Source organism: Ammospiza caudacuta, chromosome 2 (genome assembly GCF_027887145.1).
Source record: "Ammospiza caudacuta isolate bAmmCau1 chromosome 2, bAmmCau1.pri, whole genome shotgun sequence".
In the NCBI taxonomy this organism is placed as follows: domain Eukaryota; kingdom Metazoa; phylum Chordata; class Aves; order Passeriformes; family Passerellidae; genus Ammospiza; species Ammospiza caudacuta.
In genome coordinates, this window is record NC_080594.1 from 17,024,347 (window position 1) to 17,030,909 (window position 6,563).

Genomic DNA, 6,563 nt, shown 5'->3' on the forward strand with positions numbered 1-6,563 from the left:
CAGTGGATCAAGTACCTTAATCAGGTACTCTTCCCCAAAATGTTTCAGTTCCTCTAAACAGCAGCTGGGATGGGAGTTGCTGGTACAAATGTTGGTGGAAGAAAACAGAACAGTCTTTTATCCAAAAAGATCTTCAGCATGTGCAGTAGTGGAAGGGAGCCTGACTCAAGGACTGAGTAACAAAGAGCACATCTGTTAAAAGGGAGAAAGACAACTGGAAAACTGTTGGAAAATTTGTCCTTAAAATCTATTCTAGGTGCAATATGTGCTTGCTCAAAATAGCTGTCAAATAACGAATAACTTGTCCTCAGATGACTTTTTTTGAACACTAATTTCTACCTCTTTGCTAGGTAACTGTTGCAGTTCATGGATCTCTGTTTGATATGTTTCTTAGAATGAAAATACGTTTAGAAAAGTAGATGAAAACCATAATTATAAATACTACAGCAATTTAGTTTAGAAAGGAATCTCTCCCCTATAGACTTCTGCCATTTACTGACAAAACACTCTGCCAGAGAGGCAGCTCAGAGGTCAATGTAAGGCACAAAATTGGAGCAGAAATGGTTTTGCCTCTATGCTGTGGTTATGAGCCTCTGCCTCTCGAGGAGAAGGAAGAAATGGAAAACAGGCTGCAGATCCATACAGCTGGGCAGCAATTAAACAGCAAGAGATCACTCCCAGCACTCTGAAGAGCATGGGAGGGGCAGCTGTGTTCATGGCACACAGCATTCCTGCCTCCGGTGTTATTTACCAGGGACAGGGTTCTCAGACACATGGTGGGATTTTTATGGCTCCTGTGCTGCAGGAAACAGCAATGCCAATCTTCCAGTAGCAAATGACAGGGAGGGAGAGTTTTCACTGCTTTGCTGGAATTTTACTCTGGTTTGTGACTCTGACTCAGATGCAGTTGACACATTAAAAAAAGTCAAAGATGGTGTTTACTGCTGGCACCATGCTTTGTGCACACTTGAAAACAAAAAAGAAAGGAAATAAGAAACATCTGGCTCTAATTAAGGCTTAAAAGAAATGGAAGAAAGCAGAAGAAACACATCCAGTCACACAAGAGTGATTTTATTTCCCTGCAGCTGCATCACACATACAAATTTGCAAGTGTTAAGGTTCCCTTTCAGTTTGTTATTCTATCATATTAACATGGTTTAATATTTTCATAAATAAAAGTATACTATCTTTTAAGAGGTGTTCATTCATTTGCGTTGGTTTTGCCATCTGGTGCCTTAAGTATTTTTTTCTGTGTATTTTATGTAAAGTGTTCATATGAAGTTAGAAATTCACAATCAGTTTTGCTCACAAACTGTCCCCCATTTGCAAAGCTGGGCTTGCAATCCAAAGTTTTGGACTCTTAGTATTTTGTATATCTAAACTCAACATTCTAGTCAAAGATATCCTTGATGATGTTAGCCATGTAAAGGAAAGAAGCAGGGATGCTCTTTCCATTGAATGGGAAGGGCAGTGTGAGTAACCACGAGAATGAATTACAATTTCTTTCCTATGTTGTCATTTAAAAATACCTGCACTCATCTAGCAGCATTTCTATTAGCAAAGGACTCAGACCTGTGATTCAGTAGCTGGGTATGCTTTCAGTATACCACAAACCTCAAACTGAGTTTAGCAAAGCTGGATGGAGCTTAATGTCACTGAACTGTTCTGGGCCTCATTTTCCCATCTTCAATAACCAAATTACACTTGGTTCTGCTTTGTCTGTAAGAGTCCTGCTCAGGGATGAGCATCTCTTCCTGTGTGTCTCTTAGATCCAGTTTTACATTCTTATCCCTTTAAACAGCAGGAAAGCAAACACTGAACTTCTTATGGCAGGAGGCTGTAAAGTAATTAACATTTCAAGGCTCCAAAGCATTCTCTGGGAGCAGGATGAGGAGGAGAAGTCTCTGTCCAGCTGAGCATTGCTGCTGCTCAGTTTGGCAGCAGTGGGAGAGCTGGGCCACGCTGCCTTCGTGCTCCCAGGGCTTGCCTGGCCAGCCCCACAATTTCCCCCAAGCCCAGGGGATCCCTGGCCACTGGATGCACACTGGGGCCACTGGAGCTGTGCCACAGCCCCTCACACGGCTGTCCTGCCCCACAGAGCCCCGTGCCTGCCCCTCTCCAATGGAGCCTCCCATTCCCTGGCACTGGGGGAATCTGCAGTTTGGCACCTTGGGCAGGGGAAGGGCTCTGGTGGCCCTGGGTGCTGTTTGCTGCCACCCTGGACTCACCTGCCCCCAGAGTGCCACGGCCCCTGTGCCCTCCTCGTGTCCCTGTGCTGATCCACCACTGAGCATCTTCTCCCTTTCCTGTTTCCCATGCTAATGAGAACAACACAGAGAGAGGAAAGATCTAGCACAAGGAACAGGGCTGCCACAGACAGACAGACATGCAGACACTCCCTGACTGGACAGAACTGAGCCCAGAGGGACAGCATGCAGCCCTGTCCCTCCTAAAGGTTTGTACCAGCCTGGCACTGGCGTGGTGGCACAGCCTGGCTTTAACTAAACCTCTGTGAGCAGACTATTAAGACATTTGGCTCTCTGAAGAAGCACATTAACAATTTTGGTGCTCCCATTTGTAAAAGAAATTGTGGGAATACACAAAATTAGAGGGTTTTGGGAAAGCTGTACAAGGCAGGCCTCAGAGATAGTAAAACTGTGATTAGAGCTACGCAGCAGCCATGAGATAGGTCAGCAGAAAAATTATGTAAAAAGTAGAAAAGTAAGGACAAATAGAACAATATTCTATTGTCTAGAATAACTCTAGAATAATGCTTGTCTAGAATAACTCTCTAAGCTACAGAAAAGTTTATCTAGCAAGATATTAAAAAGTTCTAAGCTTAATAATGGAGCTCTGTGCATTGTGTTTTAAGGCTTACAAGCAAGTATTGTATTGGAAATAAACAAGCATGGTTTTAACCAAAGGTACGTGTGCTTATAGTGGTTGGGTGGAACTACTGTCAATGTGCTTTTGCTTTGTTTGATTGGGCAAAGAACTTTTAAAGTGAATTGTAACATTAAGTTCTTGGTCTGCTGCCTGGGATGTGAGCTGCTGGCATCTTCCCATTGCCATCACCATGTAATGAGACTGATGCTGAAAAATAAAACAGCTCAAAGCACGTTCCACAGCAGCCCCATCCCATTTCTGATTTTTACATAGACCCCGGCCAGTGATAAGAAATCTTAATTATTTCAGCATTTCCATAGTCTTTCCTATGTCCTGAGGAGTTTTCTTCAACACAAAGTGTCTTGGTCACCTGAGATAATTTTTATTTTCAGTGTGAATATTTTGAATATGAGTATCATTATGAGTACCTTGCAGATTGCCATCAATTAAATTAAAATAATAAATACATATATTGCTCATTTTTATTCTTCATAAGAAGAAAAGACATCATAACAATCTGTAAGGTGTTAAAGGAATTGTAGTCTGGAGTAGCAGCAGTATCAGTAGTATCTAATGGCTAGGCAATTGTGCCACATCCCAAGAGACCAGAACCCTTTTTTTTGACTGCATTTCTGTACATCCTCTGCACATCACATCAGCTTGTTGAGTCCTGTTTTTTAAAGTGATATAGAATTGCTTTGGTAATTAAAAAAGCCAAACAAATCTCCTTTCCTCGCTAGCAAAAAACACCATGTAAAAGCAAGGTACTGTCCCACTTACAGAATGGGAATTAATCCACTGAATGCTGATGACAAAAAAGACGTGTTTATTCCAACTCATTCTTAAAATAACTCTATTTTCTTCTTCACTTTGACTGTGTTGACTTTCACCCTGTGCCAGCCAGCACCACTTCCCCCAGGGTATGAGCAGATCTATAAGGAGAACCAGAGTCAGTTCCCAAGAGGCAATAAACACACATATGCCAAAACTCTTATTTTTAGAACAGAAAAGGTTAAAGTTTTAACAGTAGACAAGTAGTTAATGGTTTATAACAAGAATATGACTGCATAATAATAATTTTAGAGCATTGCAGACAGCCTGCACTATAACATGCCTTCACCCCACAGGGACAGAATTTTGGCTGGAGTCACTGTTGTGTAGTGACTGTGACCCTTTGGGTGCTGTGTATTTGGCAGCTCCTCAGGCTCAAAGCAGGTAAGATTTATAAATTATTTTGTAATTTAAATAAATGGGGTAAATTATTCTACCCCATTTGAACTCTCTGTGATCTTTTTCCTTTCCTTAAATGTTTAAGCATGACTGCTGAAAAATTATTACATCCATGTTGCACACTTTGAGGAGGAAATATTTTTCTTCTTACAACAATGTTTAAAGAAGTACCCCAAACTTTGTATGCTGCTGTAAAACAGAAGAGGATGACAAGCAATCTCTGGAGTGTTTTCATTGGAACATGTGTACACTGCTCATGACTCCTTTTGATATAAATTTGAGAAATGTCTTGACATTTTCTCACCCTTTTGGTAGAAATTTGATTTGTTTTTCAAAAGAGATAAATAAACCTCTAACTAGTCTAAAAGGAAATATTTACTTTGGAGATGCTTGTATGTTTGCATCCATATTGCACCTGTTCATGTTTCCATTGCAACTTGTATTGTGGAAATATTTATTGAAAGCATACCAGAGAGTTGCATTTTCTATATCTGAAAATCAGGTCAATGTACTCTTGTAAAACATTTCTGTGTGCAAACTTGGAGCAGAAAGCTCCTCAGTGTTTCCTCAGTAAAATACTCACTACACTGAAGTGTCACAAAACTATGCATGGACCTATATTTAAAATTCTTTGAAAGAACCAAGTAATCCTGGCTGCTTGTCCAGTAGAGAGCCAGACATGATTTAAGACCAAGAAGCCTGAAGAAAAGTTTATATGAGGATTCATTAGGTTACATTTACTTCAAGAGATTTATCAGATGTTTGTAGGGATTGAATATTCCCAAACCCAAGAGAGGACAGAAAAGTAAACAGTGATTATTTAACATCACTGTTAAACTATTACTGTCAGTAATAATCTACCTTTGTTAAAATCAGTATATGCTCAGACCCTTTTTTCACCTGATGGAGCCAAACCCAGATGAGAAGGGAGTTGTCTTAGTGCAGCCCAGGGATCCCTCTGCTTGTGCCTAACCCAGCTGCAGGCAAATGAGCTGCTAAGGAAGGAATTTAAACTGCAGCTCCTTCAGGGGTGGAAAATACCTCCATGCCCATCTGGTGCATTGCTTGCCGTGCATAGTGGTAGAGTTTCCTCTTTATTCAGACTTCAATCACAACTATTAGCATCAACAGTTCCCACGATGCTTGATTAAAACTCCCTCAGCAGTTCATGGTGACCTGGTAATATGTAAGGATCTAATAATTTTAGTTTAGAAATATATACAGCCAACAATCAGTGGCATTCTTGACATGATTAATGTCTGCAAAAATTAAAAGACAAAGAAGATGTTTTCTGAATCTTAAAATAAAACCAGAAGAACCTCATGATTTTAAGCCTGTTACCACATGTGTAATAGGTGTGACTGCCTAAGTCAGCTCAGGAATTTGCATTTGTGAAAGACAGATTTCTCTCTGAAACAAAAAAAGACTCATGAGACCTTGAACAGTAAGCTAATAAAAGTTACCAGGCAGCTCTAATAGAGGCACAGTTTTGCCTGGCATTAGTGGGTTCTGAGAGTGTCACGCTGTTACAGAGGAACTCTTTCAGGGAATGCAAAGGTAAGGCTGGTGCCCTTTGCTGTCACCTGCCCTTTGCTGTCACCTGCCCTTTGCTGCATGGGCTTCACAGCAGCTCTGTCTGCACCTCCAGGGGTGAATGCTGAACTTTTTACCCCACAGCTGCCTGCTTTTCTGCTTTATTGCTTCCAAAGGAGAGTCAGCCCTGTCTTCCTTTTCACCTTTCTCTTTCCTTGCCCTCCTTTGCAGACCATCACCAGCCTTGCCCCAGCTGTCTGCAGAGGCAGCTCCAGCACTGCTCCCACCTGAGGCTGTCCCAGACTCTGCTCCTCAGCAGGCACCAGGGTCCAGGCATTGGCAGGGCAGCCCTGCTCCCTCCCTGCTTTTGGGATCCTTGGTCCCAGATGTGGCCCTGCCTGGCCCGGCTGCTTCGGCTACATGCTCACCAAGCAAGGCCAGTGCCCTGGGGGTTCCCAAGCTCCCAGTCCAGAGCAGGGAGGTGGCTGAGCCCCAGGGTGACTCATGTGCCACATGTGCCACACTGAGTGCCAGGCTGGTGGGACAGTGCAGGAGCAACAACGCCGTGATCGGACACCCGGCTCCCACAGATCCAGAGCTTCTCCACAGCTGCTTAGGGCTGCACAAATCTGGGCCACACAAATCTCAGTTGCTGGAGGAGATTTCCTTTCCTTCCTGTAAGATTTCCAGTGGAGAGACAACGTGTTTTGAAAAGCTGATGGCTGGGACAGACATTACCTAGCTACACTTAGATGTTATTGCACTGTCATCAGAGACATCTGGCTGCAGTGGAGCTGAGACAGCCTGAAACACAACTGCTAAATAGCAATAACATGAGCAAAAGCTGAGCAAAGAGTGCCAAGAATAGAATTACCCCTGCCACGTGGCACAGCCCTTATAGTTTGCAATAATCT